At 41.1% G+C, this 27,926-nt stretch overlaps 1 long non-coding RNA gene across 1 annotated transcript; it reads right to left on the bottom strand.

Annotated features, from left to right (window-relative positions):
* Positions 1 to 13,320: 13,320 nt before the first annotated feature.
* On the bottom strand, positions 13,321 to 18,023 carry LOC121133210. Its single transcript, XR_005870003.1, has 3 exons — positions 17,920 to 18,023; positions 17,647 to 17,761; positions 13,321 to 14,929 (listed from the first exon to the last, which is right to left on the bottom strand). It is a non-coding gene; the product is annotated as an uncharacterized LOC121133210 (long non-coding RNA).
* Positions 18,024 to 27,926: the final 9,903 nt, after the last annotated feature.

Here is a 27,926-nt window from a genome sequence, read left to right as displayed (position 1 = left end):
TATGTTGACCATACCTACCCCAGAGCATGGGAGATCTTTCCATTTTTTGATATCTTCTTCAATCTTTCTTCAAAGACTTTAAGTTCTTACCGTACAGATCTTTCACGTGTTTGGTTAGCGTTACCCCAAGATATTTTATTTGTGGCTATTGTAAAGCACAATGTTTCTCTGATTTCTTTCTATGCCCATTTTTTTGTTTACATATAGGAGGCTACTGACTTTTTTGAGTTAATCTTGTATCTTGCCATATTACTAAAGTCTTTATCAGCTGTAGGGGTTCTCTGGTAGAATTTCTGGGATCACTTGTATATATCATTTGCAAATAGCAAAAGCTTGACTTCTACCTTTCCAATTTGCATCCCCTTGATTCCCTTTTGTTGTCTTATTGCTCTATCTAGAACTTCGAGTACTATATTGAATAGATGTGTAGAAAATGGATAGCCTTGTCTTGTTCCTTATTGTTCCTTTGAGTCTCTCTCCATCCTATCACATTTTTCTTAAGATTTATTTATTTTGTGTGTCTGAGCATTTTGCTTGCAGACATGTATGCACATTATGTGAGTGGCCGGTGCCCATGGAGGTCAGTAGAAGGAAAAGGTATCAGAGTCCTTGGACCTGGAGTTGCAGATGGTTGTCAGTTATGTAGGTGCCATAAGAGCAATATATGCTTTTAACAGCTAAACCATTTCTCCCGCCTCTCTACCACTATCTTAACGGCATATTTACTATTTATTTGATGAGTAAGATCAACATTTGACCTTCACTATTACAGCATGATAAAACATATCCCAAATCAAGTTATATAACAACCAACCAGCGGTGACATCATTGAATGCTTTCATGTGAGAAGAAAATTATTCAGTGTGGAGAACAGATTTGAAGGCAGCACTTGCAGCAATCCATCTGAAGAAGGGCAGTGCCATGACTCAGGTCAGGATAGTACTAGAAAAGAGGAAAATCGCTACTCTAGGGAGTGAAGATATGGTGATAGACAACAACAATAGTGCTGATAATGGCTTTATTCTGTGCTGGGCACTGTGATACTTGGCTTAGCAGGGTTTGCTCATTTACGTGTTTCATCCTTGTGAGCTGAAATCTTTCCCTGATCTGAGTTACACATCCTGAGTGGCATTTAGGGGAGATTTAGTTCAACACTGTATGGGTTTTGTATAATTTGTACCAATAGACATTGTAACTCCTGACTCAGGGCCTAAAATGTGTTGTTCTTTCTCTAATATTTGCTGTACCCAAATTCCTCAACTCTCAGATCACACATGATTGTCTAAGTTAAGTCTGCTTTTAGATCTCAGTTCAAATGCTACTCTTAACAATGTGTTTAAAAGCTTGAGACAGTTACTCAGATAGTCCAGGTTGCCCTAGAACTCTGGCTTCATGTCCAAGGCCTGTGATTACAGGTGTGTGTTAATGTACCAAACTTCAAAGGTTTCTCTCTCAGACATTCCTTCATTCCTAAATTCAGAGAAAGTCTAGATATTGTGCAATTTTATGCTACTTTGGTCTTTTCTCCCTAATGAGTATTGTCTTAGCATTCCTGAAGGAGACTGATTGAGTATACATTACAAAGGAGATTTATTATATTCTTTTCATAATAAGACTTGGTACTCAAAAAATGGCTATGTAAATGCTGGTGCGGTTTGAGATCCTGGTGGTTGCTCAGCCCAAAGGCTGGACACCTCAACAGTCCCAGTCTGGTGCAGAAGACCAGGAGGATTCCTGGAGAGCTGTTGGTAAGACTACTGTAGGCTGAACAAGCTAAGTTCCAGTGTCACAGAAGGATGGCAACAGCAGAAACAGCAACAGAGTAGATGCATTCACCACAGGGAGTTAGGGTGGCAGGAGAAAATTATCAGTGCTTTTTCACGAACCTTTTTGTATTTGGGTCATTGCACTTTTTTGGAGAGGGTTTTCCTCTATTCATTTAATCCTTTCAGGAAATACTCACACAGACACTCCCAGAAGCACTTCTCTTAGTTGATCCCATATCCAGCCAAGTTAAAAACCAAGATTAATGATCACATGTTTCAAGAGTACATATAACTCAGTGTCTCCTGGTCATGAACAACTGTCACATTTCTGAGCATTCCACCTTCCATGTGTCTCCAGGATTCACTTCTGCCACTGCTATAAGTAATACCTCCCCCCATGACAGCAAAGAATTTTGGTTTTGTGGACTCATTCACAACCATGGATGCATGTACCTTTGAGATGGCCGCTGTTGTAAAGTCGTAGATCATCTACTTTTGAGAATATGTCACAAACCCAGGAACTTTTGTGCAAATAGCGGTTGACACACTCATTTTAAAAGCAGGACTTTGGTAATCTCACAGTGCAAGACAGAGCTGCTAGTGTGGGAACTGTAGTGAAAGAGGGCAAACAATCCGCGTATCAAAAGCAAGGGAGACCAGAAATGTGATCACTTCTCTGCTTGTGGAAAATCTGAAAGGGAAACAGAAAACAAGACAAGAGACACTTCTCAGTTAGATTCTTGAAGGAGGCAAGAAGTTGAAAAATTCAATCTCCTTTGGGATTTTTATTCTATAAAACTACTGTATAAATATAAAAGCAAAATGCTAAGTTAGAGTAGGTATTTGTTGTTGTTTTGAGATAACACGATTACAGTGAGTTTTTCTTTATTTTGTTTTGATTTACAATTGTATTGTCATAGTTAATATACACCTTGCTTTTTAGAGAATGCCAAATATTCTATAAAGCTACAAGATATAACTTCCAATGCATGTTTACTATGGATGAAATTCCTTTTTATGTCACTTAATTCAACAACCATTCTGAAAGGAAGATGACAAACTACTCTATCACCTTCTCATCTCTGTGACCAAGTGCCCAACAGGAAAGGGAAAGAGGTTCATTTTGCTCGCATCTCAGGAATACCATTTATCAAGGTGGGGAAGGCATGGCAGGAGTTTGTGATATGATTACTTACATTTTCAAGGACCAGAGGACAGAGACCTCCTGCTGGAGTCAGGGACAGGGTGTAAGATGCACCTCTTAGTGACCAGATCCCTCCACATAAGCTCCACCTTCTGAAACAGTGCCACCAGCTGAGACCAAGTGGGAGACATTTTACATTTAAATGTTAACATCCACTTAATAACAAAAGATAGAAACTTGATTTATAAGTTGAATAACATACACACAGAGACAGACAGACAGAAAGTCAGAGACAGAGAGACCTATATAGAGAATTTATGTGTGTGTATGAGAGAGAGAGGGAGAGAGAGAGAGAGAGAGGGAGAGAGGGAGGGAGAGAGAGAGAGAGAGAGAGAGAGAGAGAGAGAGAGAGAGAGAGAGGGAGAAGAAGGAGGGAGAGATTGATAGCTTGAGAGAGCAGTGCTGAACTTTGAAGGCTGCTGAATCTGACTTCAAATATATTTTTGATCTATAGTCTTACTCTGCCTCCCTTCAGCATCACTTGACACCATCTTTTCAAGGAAGACTTCCTAAATTCCCTGACACCACTGAAAGCTATTTCTTCTCCTGCTGCTATACTTAACTAGCCATGTCCATAAATGTGTAGCTATCTACTAGTGATTGCTCTTGTTTTAGGGTTAAATATGACCAAAAGTGTCCTTACTGTCTGGTCACTACAGTAGGAGATCTAGGATATTACTGTTAAGTGCCAAGCAGAGAATAACTATCAGTTACCAGACATCGACTCATTACTGGAGTCCAGACGCATCTCATTGAATAACATCATGTGAAATCCGAGGGGTAGACACCAACGTGGCATGTTCTAGTGATGGAATAAGAAGACCAGGGTCACTAACCATAAAGCCAAAGAGAAGGACAACAATGGAAAAGTAGGGGACGCTCAGTTCATGTGGAGATTTGTGAGTAGACAAGGAATTTAGTTTAGTGGACATAGAAAGCCACTGGGGTATTTTAAGTAAAATAAGTATCCCCACTTGTGTATAGAAGTCAGATACACAGGAACAAGACAGAGCCAGGCAGATGAGTCAAATGTTATTATGCTATTCCAGGTGAGGAGATGGTTTGAAGCAAACAGTGGGTCTCAGACTATAATGTTCAGAATGTACCCAAGGGCCTGTTAGACAGACAGATGCCCTTCACTTTTGTCTTCTAGTGGGTTCCTGACCTGTTGTATCTAGAATGAGGGTACATGGGAAGTTCATGCTGAGGGTGATGATACAGACGACAAGCAGGGTCATAATGGAGGAAAAGGGAAATATTTGACATGCACTATTTGCCAACAATGGGTTGAAATTATAGGGTCGAAAAAGAAAGAGGTCCATACTCAGAGATTGGGGTAAGTGATTTACCCAAGTCTAGGGAGGCCTCAGGAAGCAACAGGTTTTGGTAGATGACATTAGCCAAGAATTAGTATTGAATTAAGTTCATGGAAAAAATATGAAGACGTTATATTTTAATGTTTGTGTTATACTAACTGTAACAGGTGACAGGTTATGGCAATCCAGTCCTTGGGGCAAAGGTCATGGCTGTTTTTTGTTTGTTTGTTTTCAGATCCCAGCTAAATGACAGGGGCAGAATACAGGCTGAACAGGCTGAAGTTGAGGAGAGGGAACTTTGGTTTTGGGAAAGCCAAGAAAAGAAATGGCCAAGCTGAAAAGATGGCAGGAAGAAGTGTAGTGGTGGCATTGGATGACGTTTTTTGTCTGGGACATGCAGAAGGCCAAGTGATGACTTGGAGATGTCTACAGACTAATAGGGAGGAAAAGGCAGAAACCTGGCGGCCACTACTCACACACGACAGTCATGACTACAGCAAGCTTCTGCTGAGTGCACATGTGCACTCCGGTGGTCATGGTCCAGTGCTTTACACAGATTGTCCAGTTAAATTCTTGCCATGTTCCAGGAGCAATGTGTCGTTACTCCACCTTTCTAGAGATGAGAAAACTGACGGAGAACATAACGTGGCTGACATCGCATATCTGGGGCATCTAAATACTTGATATCAGTGAAATCCAACCTGCTTTAGAAGTCTTCAATCTGTAAAAACGTAAAGCAGATTTTGGTGTGTGTGTGTGTGTGTGTGTGTGTGTGTGTGTGTGTGTGTGTGTGTGTGAGTAGAATTAGACTGTTCTGTTTCAAGTCCAAAATGTTTACTGTTAGCCTTTAGAAAGGACACTATCCACCACCATCATGGTCCCTTTATGAAAAACCTAAGTTCAATTATATCATTTGAATTGATAGCAAGTACTTTAAGAATTTAAGTCATTATAAACTTGGGAACTGTGCATGGCCTGTATCTTCCACACAGAATTATTTTCAAGTGCTAATAAGTTAATTATATGTTTGAAAGTGTGACATTTCCTCAAATTTTGGGAAAGAGCTAGCCTAGCATTCCGAGGTGCCAGGCTGTGTATCTGCCCCCTTCCCTGCCTTTGTCTGGTGTCTGTCATCTACTCTTGTTTTCTAGACCTTCATCTTCCAAAATGATGTTTACTTGGAACACAGGAAGAGAACAAAAGGGCTGAAACACGTGACTCTATTGATAGATGTGCCTGCGTTCTGCACTGTCTCAGAAGAGGCCCTGGCTTCCTCCGTGCTCCTGGCGCAGTCCCCACACAGACACGGCCGAGGATTCAACAGGCTTGTGGGGAACAGACAGAGAAGAAAAATAGAATTTTTAGAAATGTTGTTTCATAGGATTTTTTTTTGTCTAGAGAAGCATTCTAGGGTGCTCATGGACTTTTTCTTTTTTCTTTTCTTTCTTTTTTAAATGCTGGTCTGCATATGAGTTATTGACTTGAGAACTTCAGAAGCTGAACAAGGATAGGAAACCTAGCAATTGGATACAGGCTCTTTTGGGGGTAGGAAGGATAGCTTTTTTTTTTTTTTTTTTTTTTTTTTTTGGTTTTACGAGAAAGGGTTTCTCTGTATTGTTTTGGAGGCTGCCGGTCCAGCCCGGCCTCGAACTCACAGAGATCCGCCTGCCTCTGCCTCCCGAGTGCAGGGATTAAAGGCGTGTGCTACCACCGCCCGGAGATAGTTTTGTTTTAAAGAAACTTTATTCACCAGTACTGTATTACGATAGGTCATGAATTAGTGTTCAGTTCTGTGGAAACCCCTCTGGCTGTGAAGCATAGATGGCAGATTTATTATAGGCATTGTCCCCTGATAACTGGCCTTCACTTCTACAGAGAGAGCTTTAAAATGCACCTTCCTGTTTACAATCTGAAAACAGACAAGCAAATAAAAACAAAAGAGGAAAAACCCAACCAACAAAAAACACATCCCCGACCAAAACAAACAAAAGTGTAAAGGAAAGCCCAAACCAATACTTTCAAATGTCAGAACACTAGATATTTTTAAAAATTGCTCATATTATGGAAATGTAAACACAGAATATATTTTGTTTGAGTATTCATTTGAATTGAATGGAGAAGCATGAAAACGCTGAGCTGGTCAAGTGACTAGGAACAGGATGTAATCAGGGATGGGGAATTGTGGAGGGAGACTTAGGGCAGATAGGTTCCCACTGCATTTCCATCAGTCATGAGATATAGCTAATTTAAATGCAATCTGTTGGGGATGGAATCAAATTGATAATTAATGAGAGATGTAGCAAATTCCTTTTTTTATGCAGCTGAAAGTAAGAGTTAATGGCAACCTGGCTCAACATAAATTATAGTGGAAACAACAAAGGTATTCTCATGGAAGTGAACTGAGTGAGAAGAAAATGCAAAACAAAACAAACAAACAAACAAAACTAGCCCACCTGGGCATATCAACTCTCACAATTTGAGGAAGATTCCCTTGTTTCAAAGGCAGAGACCGGTAGGAATTTCAGTTGCACTGCAGGATCAGCCCCTAGTGAATAGAAAAGAGATGCTCATTTTAGACTGGGCTGTGGAAAGCAGCCATGAATCCAAAACAAGGGCAGCTGTTGCACGCTGATGCCATGACCCATGGTAGCACCAAACACAGTAGTGTTCACACGTGGGATCCATTTGATGCCCTTTTATAGTTATTTGAATTAAGATTGTAAAAAGAATAGGATGCCATCATGAAATAATGGCACAAGGGTGAGCCGTAAGGAAAGCAAAGCTGGAAGGGTCGCACATTTTACATAAGCTCAAGAGGGTGGTGATTGAGACCACCTACATAAGGGGAGGCTGACAGAGGGAGCTAGCCTCTGGGTAATGGGAAATCTTTCAGCAAACTCTTTTTGTCTTACCATGGCCTGTGTAAACCTCTCCTGCAACTAAAGGCATCCAGCACAAACACTGACCGTTAGTGTTTGCTTAGGATTACATGGTGGTCAAACATGGCTGCTTGCCATCACTCTACTTCTAAATACATAGAGATGATGGTAGGGGAAGGAGACAGATGGGAGAAGCAAGAAGCGCACTCCCATTTAAGATGAATGTGTTAATCTGGAATGTGTTCCATGGCAATCTCCATGGAAAGACCTCTCAGACCATTTCAGCCTCCTTAGCTGAGTTTTTCTTTCATCCATTCTTTATAAAGATAAGATCTGAGCCTCCACATATGGTAAGAAAAACAATAAGATAACTACTATTTACCCAGAATGGCATTATTGCTGGGGCCTGCTGTGGAATTCTCTGTGACACTCATTGTAGCACACAGATGTGAACGACTGTTGCAATGTCACAATTTACAAAAGGTAACCTGAAGATAATGTTAGAATCTACATATGTTCTACAGAAAAGCTGACTTTCCCACACCGCCCAAATGTTACCTAGCTCTAATATTTTGTTTCTAGCTCTACCTTGGGATGACCACAGATAGCAAACTGATTCCGCAGGTGCCCAGACAGAAAGTACACAGCAACATGCATTTCATGGACCATGACAGGAGGTGGGACTCCAACCAGCACAGACAAGTGCCTGACAGATGAGAAATGGAGAGTGACATTATTCACCTGGAAATAGTGGCTGTGCCACTGGTGGCTCATATTGAGGCATTTACGAGAGTGACAGGGAAACTACTGGTGACAACATGAGGTGGGTGGAGGCAAGCTAGAAGTCTGTTATCTTTAGGGAAGCCATTCTGTATTTGTTCTGTAAAATGCACTTTCAACACTGACCAAACAGCTAAAAGGCAGGAAGTCCTGCATTTGGAAGGGATATTCTAAATCCCTCCCCCTTATTCAATAAAATCCACATAGCAGCATGTTTTTGTCTAGGGCCATGATGGGGCACATCCTTTGAAGCAGTAGACTTTGGCATTGTACTCTCTCTGCAGGGACTAAAGCAGGTCTGGAAGGATACCTCTTAGGGTTTGCGAGACACCATAGCACCATGTCCTAAGTACTCTGCAACCAGTCTTTCTGGGCCGGATTAGATTTTCAATTACAATGAGTGTTTCTTTCTTACTTTTAAAATTTATTTTGTTGTTGTTGAGGCAAAATTCTTATTACTTTAATTAATCATCTTCAATGGCTTCTAGTGACTCCACAACACTGAGAAACCACCAGCCCCAACGGACTTGTAAGGTCTTCATCACCTTACAGCAGAAGGAAATAATTGACTGTGTCCTATGCTCCCTATGTACTACTGAGTACAGATACCAAATGATTAAATTGCTTTTCTGCATATTTCCCTACTCTGTATACCAATGAATACACATGCCAATGTGACTATGCATGCATGAGTGTTCCTCAGCGCATTGTCTTCACGGTGCATCAGTGTTAGACATCACACTCCATGTGGGTTCATGGCTAAATATTAAGCCATGTGCATCTTCCTTGTCCACGTCATCACCGTCCTTGTCCTCGTCATCACTGTCCTTGTCCATGTCATCACTGTCCTTGTCCACGTCATCACCGTCCTTGTCCACGTGCATCACCATCCTTGTCCACGTCATCACCGTCCTTGTCCACCTCATCACCGTCCTTGTCCACGTCATCACCGTCCTTGTCCATGTCATCACTGTCCTTGTCCACGTCATCACCATCCTTGTCCACGTCATCACCGTCCTTGTCCACGTCATCACCATCCTTGTCCACGTGCATCACCATCCTTGTCCACGTCATCACCGTCCTTGTCCACCTCATCACCGTCCTTGTCCACGTCATCACCGTCCTTGTCCACGTCATCACCGTCCTTGTCCACTTGCATCACCATCCTTGTCCTCGTAATCACCGTCCTTGTCCACCTCATCACCGTCCTTGTCCACGTGCATCACCATCCTTGTCCACATGATCACTGTCCTTGTCCACGTCATCACCGTCCTTGTCCACGTCATCACCGTCCTTGTCCACTTGCATCACCATCCTTGTCCTCGTAATCACCGTCCTTGTCCACCTCATCACCGTCCTTGTCCACGTCATCACCATCCTTGTCCACGTGATCACTGTCCTTGTCCACGTCATCACCGTCCTTGTCCACGTCATCACCGTCCTTGTCCACGACATCACCATCCTTGTCCACGTCATCACCATCCTTGTCCACGTGATCACTGTCCTTGTCCAGGTCATCACCATCCTTGTCCACGTCATCACCGTCCTTGTCCACGTCATCACCGTCCTTGTCCACGTCATCACCGTCCTTGTCCACGTCATCACCGTCCTTGTCCACGTCATCACCATCCTTGTCCACGTGATCACTGTCCTTGTCCACATCATCACCATCCTTGTCCACGTCATCACCGTCCTTGTCCACGTCATCACCATCCTTGTCCACGTGATCACTGTCCTTGTCCACATCATCACCATCCTTGTCCACGTCATCACCATCCTTGTCCACGTCATCACTGTCCTTGTCCACGTCATCACCGTCCTTGTCCACGTCATCACCGTCCTTGTCCACGTCATCACCGTCCTTGTCCACGTCATCACCGTCCTTGTCCACGTCATCACCATCCTTGTCCACGTGATCACTGTCCTTGTCCACATCATCACCATCCTTGTCCACGTCATCACCGTCCTTGTCCATGTGCATCACCGTCCTTGTCCAAGTGTTGCTGATGAATCTCTTGATGAACTTCTAGTTTGTTTCCAGCACTGCTGATTATGAATGTTTTGTTTGTGAGTTCTTTGCATACATTTTTAGCTTTGGGAACTATATACCCAGGGGTAAGATTGTTAGTTCAAAGGATGAAGAGAAGGCCCAGTTGCTGTTACAGAAGACTCAGGTGTGATTTCTAACACCCACAATGTTGTTCACAGGAATCTATCAACCCAGTTCCAGGGGATTTGTTATCCTCTTGTTACCTCTAAAGGCACCAGGCACAATATCTTGCACCGACATACACACCAGTAAAATATTCATATACATAAAATTAATAAAATAATTCCTAATGACATGCTGGTACATACACAGGACAGTGCCGCACCCAAGCTTCATTAGAAGGACTTTTTCCAGTAGACTCGAATGAATAGACTGCCATAACTAGACAACATTCAGAGAGTGCGGCAGGCCCTAAATGAGACATTTTTATCATACTCCACTCTTCAAGGAGTAAGGGTCTACCCGGAAGAGGAAATGGACATGGAAAGACTTCAAGAGACAGGTGATGAATGACTCCCAGGAAACAGAACCTTCCAGACACAAAAGGGCTGATACAGACTGTGACAGCACACATAGAGTCTGCACAAGTTCAAACCAGACAAAATTCCAGCAGAGAGGGGAAAGTAGACATAAAAACCCACCTGTAACTAATAAAAATACTTTAAAAAAGAACGTATATGGTAATACTAAGTTAATTTTCTGACGAAGCATGGAGTTAGTTTATAAGTTAACACGACAGCACTAATGGTATTCTTAGGCAAGTCCTCAGGACAGAGAGTGGGAATGGTTGTCTACACGAAGAACCAAGCCCTCAAGCAGTTGCCCTTCTAGCATGGGACCAGGGTATACCTGACCATTTCTCAACTAAGAGAGCCCAGAAGACAGGCTGATATCCAGCCCCTTTCTTCGCCAATGAATTTGCTGACTCAGAAATAGCAATAATAATGAGAATGAGGTCATCAATTTGAGAAGGAGCTGGGAGGGGTTGGAAGGAAGAACAGGAAGGGGAAATGGTAATTTTGTTTTAATTAAATTAAATTAGGTAAACATGTGATTTTGGTACAATTCCTTCTCTCCTTAGAAACACTTCTTATTTTTATGAAATTATTTTTCCATGAAATAGTTTATCTACTAGAAATAACCTCCCTTTTGTCTAGGAACAGAAGAGCCACACATCTTTGTAAAGTGAAGAGATGAGATTCTGGCGATTTTATCAATATTATTTCAGAAGCTTAAAGAGGGTTGAATAGTATCCAAACCTTAAGTGGGAATTGTATAATTTGTTTAGGTTCTTTTCAGTGGAGGGTTCAAGAAATGAGGTGGATTTTCTTGCTTGTCAGCTAATGAACAAACTTGGAACACCCAAAGGAATTGTCTGAATAACTGTTATTCATATTTAGATGTTTAAATTGTTTTCCAGCTTCGCAAACTGTCAATGGGCCTTTCAGAATGTGTTCTTACACCCTGTAGATGTGAAGGCCTTTCATGTCGTGATGAGCCTCTCCTGCTTAACTTAAAGCCACTTGGGGGTGGGGGGAGCGTTCGTGGTGCTGGATATACACAAATATTAGAATACAATAAAAAGTGCAATCTGTGATCATGACTATACCAAGCTAAGTTTATTATATTTCTATACACCTTCTTTCTGGAATGACAGAAGAAACTTACTATTCTTTCCAAAGAGAATTTTGAATATTTCCAATATCTTTCCATTATTATGGCATTTGTTTTGTAAGAATATTTACTTCTCGTTTAGGTTCACAAGTAATATACCTTTATTAAGGTAATTGTAATTTCCCCTCATTCATTTTTCAAAGCTTCCTGTGTTGTGAAACCATCACGGACCTAACCAGTAATAAAGTCAATATCCAGGTTAATAACCAATTAGAGGTGATACCAAAGACAGGAAGAATGAATGTTGGGTGCAGGTCAGGATTCTCTGTAGTTCTGAACACCACATACAGGGATCCTTGCAGAGGCTGCAGCTCAAGTCTCTTGTCAATCCTCACATTTTATTGTTTCAGAGATCGTCTGATTTATGTTAGAATATACAAGTGCATTTATATCAACTTCTCTTTTTAAAATAGCAAAACTGACGTTGGAAGGCAGACTGCAATTTGTTCAGTTTCCCTGCTGTTCTGTTCAAGCACTATCATTGTAAACCTCGAGGTCTGAACATAATACTATGGTCTTCATTGAGGGAAGGGGAGTGGTGAGCAAGGGGAACATAACCCTGCCAGCATCTTTTGGCTGGAGAAGAAATAAAAATAACCAGAATGTGGAGGTTCAGCATCTGCCTTACTTTTTTGGGACCACATGTCACAGACTCTTCCATTAAAACCGCAACTTGTCCAAGCTGGGCTTCAGTGAACCTGTTTTTAACCCAGTTAGGTTAGGATGGAAGAAGGTGACCCAGGGGGAGAGAGATGTGGAGGTGCCGCCAGGGTAAGTATTTTACATTCTACTGCATTAGATTGCATTTACTACGGGAACTGTAAACTCGCAGCCACAGCGATGCATCTTTGAACATCTGAGCTACTATACACTGAAAACACCATGAAATAAAAATAATCTCTTCACACTTCCCAACTGGCTGTTTATCAACTTTTTCCTTTCCCACATTTGTGCATGAAGTGTCCCTTCACAGCCAGAAATCCTGTGGTGTTTTTGGCTCTGATTTGGACAGTAACTTGCTTATTTTCAAAGTTAGCAGCAGAAAGCAAAGAAAAATGTCGTCTATTAGTGTGTTACATTATGTAAAGAAAACAAGATTGCTACACACAGCCATGCACTCTCCTTTCCAACCTCTCCGTTAAACCTTTTCATTTCAAATCTAACCATCCCGCTGAGCCGTCCCCATATATTCGAAGTTGAAAAAAGGTCAAGACTGGGATGTTCTTCAAGTGACTGACCATTTATTTGAAGTTTCCAAGGACCAAACCTCCAAAGAGACTCATACACATAACTGCAACACAAAATCACTTTAAAAGTGCAGCAAACAGCAAATGTCCAATCCTGACAGCTCTCTTCCAGTAAACCCTGGAAGGACAGGATTCAACCCTTTCGATGGCTTGTGTGCAGCCAACACATTTATAATAATTCTGAGTATAAACAATGCTGTGGGTTTTGTTTCAGGCAAGCCTGAAGCTAGATATGTTCTGTATGTTGTTTCGAAAGCAAAACTCAATCCTAGGGTTAAGGTCAATAATTCCAAACCATGTTTTATTTTGCTCAGAATAATTAAAATATGCCATCCTAGAATTAAAAGTAACATTTATTTGTTCATGGAAGAGGTAACAAAGTATAATTATACTATATGCTTGCATTCTGATGAACCATATATATATGTATGTGCACTTCCACGTGTCTTTGTAGATACATGAGGACTAGTTTAGGAAATGCGCTAGTAACTGGCAACAGTGTATTTTTTGCTCGGAGCAGATTTGGGTTTGGATTGGGGTGATGATCAACTGAGAGTAGTTATTTTTAATGTTTGCCATTTAATGTGAATGCATAAATGTGGCATGTGAGAAACTGAAAATTAGAATAACTTGAAAACCAATTTACCTTTTCTGGCCCCTTGCCCTTACAGCATGTTGAAGCTATTCTGGATGACCTGGTATTTTTCCTCTCAAAGATTTTATTGATGGAGGGAGGACTTTATCCCTAGTCACTCTAGTGTTCCCCCGTGTGTTCCCCCCTTTATCTCTAAGCTAAATAAAGAAAGCATAAATATTTCTAAGAGTTTCCTTAGCTCTGCTTTCTTTGTGAAAGATGAGTAGAAATGAAGAATGCTGGGGAGCACTGGGAAGCAAAAGGATGCAGCTGAAGGTGTCCAGGACGTAACAGCAGCATTCGCGACTGTTTGACCACCAGCATCCCTCATAACATAATTCATTTACAGAATCAAGTATCAGAGCAAAAGTGTGAACAACGCTGCCTTTCTGCTGTATGAGGCCTTCGGTGGTAAAAAAAAAACCACAATTCACCTGACGTGGTCTGCAAGTAAGAGCCATAAAAGAGACCAAGAGCTATACTGTGGGGCTTCAGGCTTTGCCTGGACCCCGTAGTAGCAGTCACCTGAAACAGAAACATCAGCAAGACAATACTGTGTTTATGAAGCTGGGATAACCAGCCCCCTGGCTCTGCCTGCAAGGGCTGTCACTAGCTTTTTCTCTACTGGGTTAAATTAGAACTGGCTTGAGTGTCCACGAAGTGTCTTGGTAAGAAGTACAGTGTTGCATACCAGAGAGTTGAGCAGTTTCCTAGACGGCCCAGGAACTGCAGGGATTCTGCAGACTCTGAGGAAGCTCTTCCCCAGCCCTCCCAACAAGCTCCTATGCACCAACTTCAGCCCTTGCTACTGCTAGCTTGCTTCTCATTTGATGGGGTTCTCTGCTGTTGGGCTCTGGCCTTGTCTACCAGCCCAGGCAGCAGTGGCCTTTACAGTTTTTCAAAGGATGCCCCCAGGCTGTCAGAGGCAGGGTTGGCTCCTTTAGTGCCAGGTCTTTCAAATGATGTCCACAACTTTCCTCAAAGCCTCGTTGGTGGAGCCCACAGTTGTTTCAGTGTCCGCTTAGTGACAATCCCACTGTTACCTCTTCACCCCTCCTTCCCTTCAGTCAGCTCCACTTCTGAGATCGGAGCTTGCTGTCTGACATAGGATTTGCATCGACCTTTAGGGATCTTTTGTTGGTTACATTCGTCTGCTTCCCTTCTTTCGGTTTTCTCTCTGGATTCCTTTCATGTTAAGGATACTCACAGTCCGTGTTTTCTTGACTGCTTTATCTTTTGTCCAGGCTCTCTGGCTACGGCCACACCTTTGCCTAGCATGGTGCGGGGAAATCTATCTAGTCTTCCTATTGCAGCAGCAAACTGTTTAACAAGGCAAGCTTTCTGAATTTCTAGCAATTGATAACTCCAAGAATTGTGTCCTAGGGGAAAAGCAATCACAAAGAAGATTGATTATATAAAGTTTATTATATTGAAAAAGGTTTAAATATACAATCACATTTTGAATCTTGCCATCTGTTCTAGTTTACATATGTAACCATATAGGTAAAGCCCTACTTTATCCAAACCTAATTTATACCTGAGCATCACCGTGTCATACCAGTATGGTCATATCTTCTATAAAAAGACCACTTCTGTCCTCTTTAGAAAAAGTGTGACTATGATTAAAAATAGGCTTCATGTGTACATGAATTTAAATATTTGTAAAACATGTTGAAAAGCTACATGCTATACTGCCAATTTACATACTCTAAAATTTAATATTAATATATTTGTATAACTTTAGAAACACTAAATGTTAACTTCACAATAGTTAAGCAGTGTTAAGGGCATTAACTTTCTCCAAGATGTGTCAACAGAGTTAAGAGGACGTTAGCATCAGCCAAGACTTGATGCTATTGTAACCCCTTTGACTGTAGCTCTGCTTAGCTGGCACTCAGGTTGGATTGCCAAGAAACTTGGGTACCATTCCACTTAACTGTACTGTTTGGTTATTGTTTTTGCCCATTGATAGCAATCTTCTTTAGGGCTAAACCTTAATTTACCCTTCCTTTCCTGCAGTACAAGGTCATCTAAGCTTGAATATGTACACTCATACTGCTATATTTGTGCCACAAACTTCTAAGACCCAAGTCTGTCTTGGAAAAGTTACAAAACCCATGAAACGAGAAATGGTAATTATTAGTTGGCAATGACGCAGATTTTCTTTACAGAACTTTGAATTATGCGTTTTTAGCAGATCTTGGTCATGCAGGCCATCGAGTCTTGCACAGTTGTGGTTTAACCTCAAGCACTTTTGTCACTTTTTTTTATTTCTTATATTTATGAAATCCTGACATTCAGAAGTTCATGGCTTTGAAGAGTTTGTGTGGACTTTCTGCGAGCATTTTATTTTGCTAATGAACTAAAATTGATCTGTGTAATTGAAAGATAATGATACTATTTGAGTGTAATGACTAAGTACCAAGTGAAATGCTTTGCCACGGAAGCTCCCCATAACCCTGTCTATGATGCTTTATCTTAATTATATAATCACATTGTGTAGCGCATCTCAGTCACTTAATTATGAAAGAAAAAATAGAATGTGCAGTGGGAAGGGGCATCACAGAGTTGGTTTGGGGCTGGATTTGCTGCGAAACCCCTGGTCAAGTCGTCTCGGTGTCTCTGGGGCTCAGCTGTTCACCTACGGACGTAGAGCACCAAGGTTATTTAAGGTCTCCTCCAGTGCCTCCAATTGTGAATCTGAATCCCACCAAATTGGTTTTTCATAGTCAGGAAAAAAAGACTGAACAAAGCTGAACTGTGAAATATTTGACAAGCATTAACAGGATTGAACATGTTTTAGACATTCAGTGTTCTGTAGGAGAAAAGAACAGTTAGGAACTCTCCCCACCCCTACCGCACCCCACCCCGGTATGACTTGTGTTTGTTTAAACTTGAAACAGTGAGCAATTGTACTAAGCTGGTCTTGTGCTTCTTGTGGTACAGATGGATGGAGAACGCACCAACCCAGTCTTACAGGGTAGGTTGCACTTTACCAACTCACTCCTGGAGATGTGGATACATTTAGGTGGACAGATTACACGGGATCTGAGAGAGAGAGAGAGAGAGAGAGAGAGAGAGAGAGAGAGAGAGAGAGAGAGAGAGAGAGAGAGAGAGAGAGAGAGAGAGAAAGAGAGAGAGAGAGAATTGTAAATTTTACTGAAATTGTCCACCTTTTGGGGCATTTGGGAGGAAAAAAGGGCAGCTGAAAAATCAAAACTGCCTGCAATAGCAGAGTACTAGCTTCAGGGACTCCTTCACAGAGGCTTGTTATTAAGCCTGGGAATCTAAGATCATACTACCAATGGCATCTAGAAACCTAGAGTCTTCATTTACAATATGCATATTGTTCTAATTCTTAAAATCAAATTTACTGATCGACTCTCATGCAAAAGTACAATTGTCTGTACAGTTTCATGAGTGGATACAGAATATGAAATTGCATAGAGAACGTTCACATTAATTAATAATGATTCTCCGAGACAAAAATAATCCTTTTTATTTCCTTAGTTTAAGATAAATGTCTTAAAAATATCAGAGAGAAGGTTTTAGAAACAGGTGAAATAGACTTGCTTAATAAACCACAACACACCTCACTTTATTTTTACCCAGGGATAAAAATAGTACATATGCATATATTTTCAAATGAAAAGGTATAAATAAAAATCCAGTTGTAGAATAGATAACTTGAATTAACAGGCTGCTATTTTTCTGACTCTATTCATAGGAGGCTAGCCTATCCATTGATACGAATGCACATTTTGCCAAATAACCTGCTACAATATTTGATACTGCTTAATCACTGTTTAAAGGGACAAAGTCTTCTGTCGCCTCTAAACAAGGCTCATTCTCATAGGACTCCATTCTGAATAAGACACTTGCGTGTTTGCTATGCATCGTTCTTTTTACAGTGACGACTGCAAAAGTAAACTTAGCTCCATGTAGACAGAGAAAACCAAGAATTTCCCTACAATTCAGAAGCATCAGGCAGTAAGGTTTATTTTACCCGAACTGAAGGAGAAGTGAAGGGCAAGTACCCAAAGCCAGGAAAGATGTTTGGATCATGAGTCAAGTGAGAGCCATTGGGGAGGCATACCTGGATGTTGAAGGATTTACATCAGTATCTTTGTAATGTGCACAGGGGCATCCCATATGCACCGGCAGAAATGACAACGTCGGAGGTAGTCCTTCCTGTGACCTGGTTGGCTTATCTACAAGTTAGGACAACAGTCCAAAATCAAATAAAAGGAAAAGCTCACAACTGTCTGCAACCCAGTAGCATTTGTACATGGTTTCAAATGGAAAAGCCAAAGTCTTTTGTAGAAATGATTAACATAGCAAATCACATTTTTTAAATGTACCAACTTACTAAAGAACTCCCCAAATAGTTTTATTTTGTGGGATGTCTTCTTAATGTTCAGAAGAATGCCAGTTTATTCATGGTATGAATTTAGATCAGGCCTACTCTGTGAGATCAAATCTGTGGGGGAAAGTGATATAAGAGAATTTATGAAAGCAATTATATCTATATGGGAACAAGGACAAAAACATCAGGGTTGTCATATATAATTAAATTCATTTCATTGTCAGGCAATTATTTTTTTAAACTTCTTGCAACAGATACATGATATATATATATATATATATATATTATATAAGCAAATACATGTCATTCTTTTCTTCAGTCATTCTCCAAACCAGAAGAAAAATAAAGGAAGAAATCAGGTTTCTAATCCCTCATGGAAGGCAGTGGGGGGATGGGATGCCAGGGATGGGTTGGGGGAGTTTATGGGAGAGGAGGGGAGGGAGAGGGAGCTGGGATTGATATGTGAAGCAAGCTTGTTTCTAATTTAAATAAAAAAGGAGAAAGAAAGAAAGAAAGAAAAGAAAGAAAGGAAAGAAATCAGGTTTTTAACATGTGACTGGAATGCTGAAAAAGTTTGTGAACTCTCCTCTGCAGGTGTCCTGATGAATGAAGTCCATCTTGCATATTCTCCTTCCTTGAGCCAGGGTTTCGGTCACAGGTGATTCAAGGTCATTTACACAGACACTCGGTCTACCCTGTTCTTAAGACATATTTGCTACGATGACGTGCGCAATGATGACTTGAACTTCGATTTGTTAGGTCATCACTTCAGGGACTGGCAACGGTCTCAGAATCCTGCGCTGGTCACGTGTTGGGAGGCATTGGAGGATAAGGCTGATGCCCTTGTTCTGGGCACTTAACCGGGTTGTGTTAGTACAACCACCAGCGTCAGGGAGGACTGTGACTCCTAAAGACGTTCACACAAGTGCCTAGCCTCTTTCGTTTCGTTTTGTCGCTTAGCACCCTCCCAGTCTTTCATGCCATAGGTGTTACCCCAGCCCTTTTGGAGAGTTGATGAGAAGACACCAAAGTAATGTGGTGACTTGGAAACTTGAGATTGCTTTGTTTATATATTAAAAAGCAAGTTATCAGAAAAGCGCTTCCATCTTTCCTATCTTGGTGCCACCAAGAGTAGCATCACCTGGAAACCATCGCATGAACTTATTAGGAAAACGAATTCCTGGGCCCTATCTCAGGTGGGAAGAATCAGGAGGTCCTGAATGTGGTTGCCAGTTACGAGGCCTGGGCAGTTCATAGGGCCTCTGGTGGCGGAACAGTATTTACCTCTAGTGTACGAATTGGGAGCCCATTCCCCACGGAGGGATACACTCAGCCTAGGCCCTGCCCCAAATGATGTGACAGATTTTGATGGTTCCCATAGAAGGCTTCACCTTCCCTGGGGAGTAGAAGAGGGATGGGATGGGGGAGTAGGTGGGGGAGGGATGGGAGTATGGGAGGGAGAGGGAACTGGGATTGATAAGTAAAATAAGATTGTTTTTAATTTAGATTAAAAAAAAACCTAGAGGAAAAAAAATCAGGAAATGGACCCAGAAATCCTTCCACAGACCTCAGGGTGGTTTTGTTGTGGGTTCAAGTTTCAGCAGGACTTCTGAAGAAAAGGAATCTTGCCACTTAGTCATTATGTTCTGGTAAATTTGCTTAACACCACTGAATTTCTGGTTCCTACATCCATAAAATGAGGGATACCCAACAATGAACCTTCCAGCTCTGATGTTCCCAGGGTCTAGGCTTCTAATTACTCAGGAAAGGAGAATTCACTAGGAAACGCCATGCCTAGACATTGGACTGCAGCGATAATCTACTGCTGCTCAGCCACATCCACGAGTTTAATGCACAGTGATCCTTCTCCATCCTCATTAGCTTCAGATCCTCCTTGGGGAAGCTCATATAAAATAAAACGAGCCTGCTAAATAACTCAAGAGCAATTCAGTTGCAAGTAAGTAGAAAATGACCAGGAACTTACTTTTAATTGTTGAAAACGATGCACAGCTTTAACGATACTGTAAAATGGGATTTAAAAGTATACAGCTTTCTTTGGAGGGCTTCCTGTCCACATTTGTCATAAAACAAATGCCTAGAAAGTACATTATTAGGCCGATAAACCCTAACAGTTTGCTACAACTCCCTCTTTGCTTTATGCAATTTATTTAAAGCTTAAAATGTGATAAGTGTATTTTCCATAAGTGTCTGCTAGTGCAGACTTCGTACACAGCATAAATGACTGCATGGTATGTTTCTTATGTTTGGAATTTTGATTATTGTAAAAGTGATTTTCAGGTAGTAATATGATTCTAACTTATTCAAAAGTATGTTACTTGATTTAGCAAGTTAGAGCTTCCAATGCTACATGTATGTATGTATTAGTAGTAGACATCAGTATCAGTGTTTATTTCATAAACCTGGGATGTTACTCTTCTGTAATAAGAAAACTGACCCCTGGGAAATGCAGTTGTTGATACTGTATATTTTTGTTATGCTAACCATAAAGACTAAATTAAGTCTTCATTTCATTATTTTACTAATTGGAGTAGTTTTAAAACTGTGTGTGGGTTATGCTAGCATTTGAGACAGTTGCTTTGAGTAATGACTTGAGTGGTAGATGGTTCCTTCTGTTAAAGAGAAAAAGCCCACCATCCGCATGGTGATCAGGCATGGTCTAGCCTTTCCTCTTGCTCCTGTGCATTATCTTCTTAACTGAGAGGGGGTACAATACAGACTTGGCTGCTTCCTTGAAAGGGCTCTGTAAATATGCTTCTGCTTCCAATATAACAAACTCCTAGTAATTGTAAACTGTCCCACGACTTTGTGGAACAGCAAGAATCTAGTGACCAATAGTATTTTGTTGCTTATTTCCTTATTACATATAAACCAGGAAATTATTTTTAAGAAGAATCTTGTATGTGAAGGTTAGAGATGAAGTGTGGAGACCATTATCAACAGTAGTCATGCTTTGACATTCATAGAAAGTTGTCATATTATCTCTCTTACAGTAAGTGATTCCAAGTCCTTTCCTTTGGGTTTGAGGTGGGTGCTGAAATTCTTTTTATCAAAACCTGTTAAAAATATGAAAAGAAAAACAATAAATGGTCTGGTTTTCTTTTTCAAGCGTCATTGCCATTTGTCCAGAAGGGGGCGCTCTCAGTCCATATGCAGCATATCTCAGAGCTGTCTGAGATATTATCTGAGGCTAGGAAACAGTCTGACAGGAAAATATCAACACAAACCATGCGTTTTGCCACTGGAGCACGCTGGACCTCATCTGCTTAAAAAGATGCACGGATATAGTCATCACAGTTCATAATTTAATAAACTGCTAAAAAAAACCCACACATTTTCATTTTAGCGACTTTGGTCTCACAACTAAATTCACATTGCTACAAAGACATTTGAATTTTGCACTAATATGTCATGAGCACTGCACCCACTGCAAATTAATGAGTCTCTGAATAGCACTGTGCATTTGTCATTTGAATTTATGCTAATGCAATGAGGTCTCCTGGTGATGCTGATAGTCCATAGCAGCCGCTCGAACCAGAGAATACGCCGGCACTCCCCTTCCACTTCTATCGCTGCCTCCTCCTGGCTTTTCTGCCCTGTCACTTAGGCAGCAATCCTGCAGCTGGTTATTGATAGGGCTGCTAATTATCTTTGACTTTACACTATTGGCCTGACCCCCAACACTGAGCAGAAGTAATGGATCAGTGTTGGGAGAATCATGTACATCACACAGTGACGGCCTCGGACCAGAAGGTCAGAACGAGTTCACCGAGACCCAATGGTATTTGCACAGGATGTTGGTATAGAAATTGTCGACAGTTTCCAGAGATACTGCGTAATTTATACCAATAAGTCAACCTAAGAAAGTGCCTGCACCTTTTGCAGACACGATGAACAACATTTGTTTGTATGCGCAAAAAATAGAAGCCCACCCCTCTTGTTTTCTCGTTTCTATCCTGTTTATATTGAAGACAAAGGCCTCAGGGCTTCTAGGTGTCGGGACATCTGAGTCTTCATTATGGCTGTACAAATTTCCCGTTGGGCATGGGTGTGGTGATGCATTTGAACCTAAGGGTAGGATTGCTGGCATTTTGAGCATGTTATATGGAGAAGAATCCATGATAGCAAGTCTTATGGAAGGAACTTTAGTGACAAAAGGCTGCCAGAGCTTTTTTTCCTTTGCCCCAAGACTTAACTGTGAAGTTAATTTTTTTTGTTGTTTAGTACTTGTATTTGCTCTGCTTCTGGTTGCTGCAAGTAAAAATGTGCAGTCTATTCCAGTATTTTCAGAAAAGTCAGATTTTGTGCTTAAAAATAACATGAAAAAATGAATAAAAAATGAAATCCCCAAACAAAAAGTATGTGTCGATTTTACAAATTTTGAGACTCATTCTTGTAGGATATATGGTTCCTCCCCAACAGAGACAAGTATGCAAACTTTTCCTACTATATTGTAACAATTAAAACACACATAAGTTTTGTTTAAAATACAGCATCCATTCCCAGGACATCCCCAAAGCCAAGAGTCAACTCCTGGATTATGTCAAGCAGAAAAGGCACCCTAGGGCTGACGGGTAGACTAGCTCCTTAAATGTCCTAAGCAGCATGGCAGGGAGAAATGAAGTGATCTGATACTCTCACAGAATCCTCGTAATGGAATGGCTCCACTCGGAACAATGAAAACTCACACCACGAAGAAGAGGAAGTTAACCCTAGCACTTCAGCCTTGCAAGCTGCTGAGGGCATGGTCCCCAGGAGAGGCAAGTGTGGCTGTCCCTCTCTCTACCTGTTGGCACCAAGCTCAGGGTTAAAAGGCTGCTCTGGAGAAGGAAGCATGTGTGAGAAGGCAGCTAATAGATTCCTCACTGTAGCTCCTCCGGTTTCCATCAAGGAGGGGAGACGTTTTCACTCTTCTTGGAAAAACTTTGAAATGTAAACTGTTCCGATTGATGGCTCCTTCTGGCCCTGGCAACTCTTTTTGGTAGCTGGTGCTCTTTCTGCAATACTTGTTAAAAACGTCTCTGTAGCAAAGATGTTGTTTTTTATGTGATTTTTTTTTTAAGTCGGCGCATGTGTGAGTACAGACAGGCTCTCATCTTGCACAGTGGAGACTGGCAGGTGAGCACCTCCCCCTGTTGTCCTAGTACTTTATAAGATTAGTCTCTTGGAAAGCTGTTTTCAGTCGAAACTGTCAATCCACTCCCAATGTGGTCCCTCTCGCTGGGAATGACTTCTCACAACCTGTGAGGTGCTGTGGCCGTGATCCCTTTCCTAGCCTGGATATGTTTAATGTGCCAGATAACCCGCTCCCAAGTCTTCCATGGAAAGCCCGCAGAGAAGGCTTCAAGGAAGCCGACAGACATGTTTGTCTTAAAGATCATGTTTAGTGTTTAAACCACATATACTACGTCCAATCCCTTACTGAACTTTAATCATTTTATTTTTAATAAAAGCTCCATTTTATTCAGTGATCTATTGCATGTGTCTTTTAATACGTCTGAGAAGCACTCAGGAGGTAAAATCGACCACCCTGCTGAAAGCAACTGGTTCAAATAGCGATAAGTGTTAAACCACACAAAGCAGGATGCAAATACCCACGTCAATCAAAGTTTTGACTCCTTGTGTGCTGATAGCTTCTTGCAATGATGACTCATTTTCCATCCTGTGTTCTCCAGGACCTGTCCTGTGAGTTATGTATTGTTATTTGTTGGGACTTATTTTTGTTTCTCTGATCATGCCAGATGCATTATAGTACCATGTTTCCCCTAAAGACTGAATTTCCTGTGTGTTTCAATCCTAGTGACAACCTGTTTCTGAGTGGCTCCACCCTCCCCTCAAGGATTGTCATCCCTGTCCACCATGTATTCTCCCACTGTGTAGCCACAAGGCTACAGATCAATCAAACTGTGACTTGTCAAGCATTAGGTCAGGGACTGATTAGATGTTTGACATTTGGAAAGAAACTTAGGTCTGCTGTAATCATTTTTAGCCACATGTCTGCTCAGGGGGTCAGAAGCACTTCTTTCCTTTTGTTCCTACAGACAGACAAGTGACAGACAGATGTACATATACAAACAGGAGCACATAGACACACATTTTCTAGTTTTGCTTGCTCCCTTATATATGTATATGCATGCCTACATAAGTGAATGCTATTTATGAATATGTATATATGTGCATATGTTTACATATGTAGATATGTGAATATCTATGTATATACACACACCAAATTAGGCTGGATTATCATACTGTTATTTTTAGTTTTTAAAGTTGCAGATTAACAAGAAAGAATAGTGTGATGTTATCAAAAAATTTTTAACAGTTTTTAAAACTACTTACTGAATTGTAAGTATATTTAGCCCTCCCTAAACAAATGTGACATAGCTAACTCCCTCCTTCCGGAAGGCTCTGTTGCTAACTGCCTCTTCTGCACTCCAGCTCCAGAACTCTCATACTCTTTGTGCATTCTATTCCTATAGAGTATATACAGCATTGTGCCCAGGCCCCTGCCTTCCAGATACCTGTAACTGAGTATAAAAAGAGCACCATGAATGACATAATGTGATCATAAAAAAATAGAAAACTGCAAACAATGTAATTATTCCCTTGTATTGAAGGTGGCATTTCCCTTTCATAAGCATGCTTTTGAATATTAAGTATAATCCTTATTTTCTTGTTTTTTTAGAACACGGAGAAATTCCAAGAAGAAATTAACTGGTAAGTCTGGTGTTTAGCATTTCCTTCCCACACTCTCTTTTCTCTGTCTTGGCCTGCAGGAGTCAGTCCTAGGAGCTATTTTGAAATTTCGTTGTCTTGGCCAGTGTTAGACCAAGCAGAAGGCAAAGCGTGTAACCTTTGTAGACTCAGGTGGAAACCCTGGGAACACTGACCTTCTCGCAAAGGATTTAGCGCTCAGAGTTCCTTCCATTGCAGAGCTCTCCTCTTTCATTACAAGGCATAAAGTTCCTAAACACAATGCTCACAACTCTTTTAATTAACTAATTCATTTTTTGAGACAAAGTTTTACTATACATTGCTGGTAGACCTGGAACTCTACATTTACAACAGACTGCCCTTGAACTCAGAGAAACTTTCTTTTCTCTGCTTCCTTAGTGTTCAGATTAAAGGTGCACTCTACCATGCCCCATTTGGTGTTGGTGATTTACTTGCAAAGAAACAAGAACACTCCTATTTGAAGATGAATCTGTAAACAATTAGATCTTATTTAAGATACCTTCTAAAGTTACTATTTTTATTTTTCCAAATGGTAGAAAAAGTTTTTGATTTTTCAGTAAATACTTCTATTAATTTTTTGTGTATTTCATACAATATAGTTTAATAACATTCACCTAGATCCCTTTTCTTAATTCTTCCCTGATCCAACTTGTCTCCCTACTTTTCCTAATTTTATGTCCTCTTTTTAAAAATGTAGCAACCTATCAACTCCATTTCTGCTGTTCACATATTTCTGGGTGGGATGCCTTCCAGTGGTGCATGGTTGATTTACCAGGGGCCACACCCTCAAAGAAAACTGACTCTCCCTCCCCAGAAGCCATCAACTATCTGTAGCTCATCAGTTATGAGTGGGAGCTCATGATCCTTCTCCTACTTCATGCTAGAATGCCATCTGGTTTGATCCTGTTCAGAAAACCACAGATGCTATGGGTTCATGAGTCCAGTCATTTCTAGAAGACACTGTTTCAATAGAGTCCTCTCTAATCTGGCTTTTAAAATCTCCCTGTTCTATTTTCTGTGTGTCCCTGAGATTGGGCAGGGGTGTGATTCCACTTGTGATTGAACATTATACAACACTTATTCTCTGTACTTTGACTATATGTGAGTTTCTACATTAATCCCCTACCCATTGCACAAAGAAACTTCTTTGATGAGGTTTAAGAAATGCATGGCCAGAGAGTCTGGGAAACAGAAACTTCATTCAGTGGCTGATGGAAGAAGAGGCACACTCCTATGGCTAAGCACTGAGCTGAACTCAAGAAAGCCAGTAACAGAGAGGGAGGACTGATGACCAAAGGGATTAAGACTGGGCTGGTTTAACCCCCAGAAACAGCTGACCTGACAAAGGTTAACTTTTGATGCCTGGGAATCCAGCATGGGACTGATCAAGACCCCCTGAATGGGGCTGTCAGTGAGGAGGCCTAGGTAATTTATTGAACCTTGGGCAGTAGATCAGTACTCATCCCGAGTATACACACGGACTTTGGACTCCCATCCAACAATGTGAGATGCACTCTCACCCTGAACTCTTGGGGGAGGGTCTAGGCCCTGCCCTGGATGAAATGACAGGGAGGCCTCACCCTCCCTGGGGAAATGAGGGGATAATGGGGGTGGTTGGGGCAGCACGGGAGGAAGGGAGGGAATCGGAGAGGGACCTGTAACTGACTTGTGAAGCAAACGTTTTTCTAATCTAAATTTAAACTTAAAAATAAAAAAAAGAAATGCACTAATCTATAGAATAGAGATAAGAGTGTAGAGTCCCCGAAAGAGCAATACTCAACTTCATATGGAAAATAAAACCCAGGACAGCCAAAACAACCCTGTACAATAAAGGATCATCTTGCGGCATCACCAACCCTGACTTGAAAACAGCTTGGTATTGGCACAAAAACAGACAGGTAAACCAATGGAATCAAAGACCCCGATATTAACCCACACACCTATGAACACCTAATTCTTTGACAAAGAAGCTAACAATATAAAATGGAATAAAGAAAATGTATTCTACAAATGGTACTGGTATAACTGGCTGTCAACATATAGAAGAATGCAAATAGATCCATATCTATTACCATGCAGAGAACTCAAGTCCAAATGAATCAAGGACCTCAATATAAATCCATCCACACTGAACCTCACAGAATAGAAAGTGGGAAACACATTTGAGTGCATAGGCACAAGAGACCTTTCCTAAATAGAATACCAGTAGCCTAGACTCTGAGAACAATAATTAATAAATGGGACCTCCTGAAACTGAGAAGCTTCTGTAAAGCAAAGAACATGGTAAACCAGGTAAAAATGTTTCCCTACCGAATGGGAAAAGACCTTCACCAACCCCACATCTGACAGAGGGATGATCTCTAAAATATACAAAGAGTTCAAGAAAACTAGAAATCAAACTATTCAATAATCTAATTAAAAAGTGGGGTACAGATCCAAATAGAAAATTGTCAACAGAACAAACTCAAATGGCAGAAAGACACTTAGGGAAATGGTCAACATTTGTAATCATTAGGGAAATGCAAATCAAAACCACTCTGAGATTCCATCTTACTCCAGTCAGAATGGCTAAGATCAAAAACACCAATGACAGCTTATGCTGCAGAGGATGTGGAGAATGGGGAACACTCCTCCAATGCTGGTAGGAGTACAAACTTGTATAGCTGCTGTGAAAATCAGTATGGTCATTTCTCAGAAAATTAGGGATCAACCTACCTCAAGACCCTGCAATACCACTATTGGTCATATACCCAAAGGAGGCAATTCATGCCACAAGGACACTTGCTTAACTATGTTCATGGTAACATTATTTGTAATATCTGTATCTTGTTAAGAGCCGAGATGCCCCTCATCTGAAAAATGGATAAAGAAAATGTGGTATATTTACACAATGGAGTATTACTCAGTGCTAAGAAACAATGACATCCTAAAATTCACAGGCAAATGGACAGAGCTAGAAAAAACCATCTTAAATGAGGTAACTCAAAACCAGAAAGACAATTATAGTATGTACAAGTGGATACCAGACATAAAGCAAAAGATACCCAGCCTACGATCCATAACCCCAGAGAAGCTTGAACCCTCTTCCAGAAACAGATGGACACAGGTTCAGAAATCCACAACTAACCATTGGGCCAAGCTCTTGGAGTACAATTGAAGTGAGGGAGGAGCAATAATAAGAACAACGGAGTCAAGACCATGACGGGGAAACCCACAGAATCAACTGACCTGAGCTAGTGAGAGATCACTGACTCGGG

The sequence above is a fragment of the Mesocricetus auratus genome, unplaced genomic scaffold (genome assembly GCF_017639785.1).
Source record: "Mesocricetus auratus isolate SY011 unplaced genomic scaffold, BCM_Maur_2.0 Super-Scaffold_100020, whole genome shotgun sequence".
In the NCBI taxonomy this organism is placed as follows: domain Eukaryota; kingdom Metazoa; phylum Chordata; class Mammalia; order Rodentia; family Cricetidae; genus Mesocricetus; species Mesocricetus auratus.
Note: the sequence above shows the minus strand (reverse complement) of the source record. Positions and strands in the feature narration are given on the sequence as shown.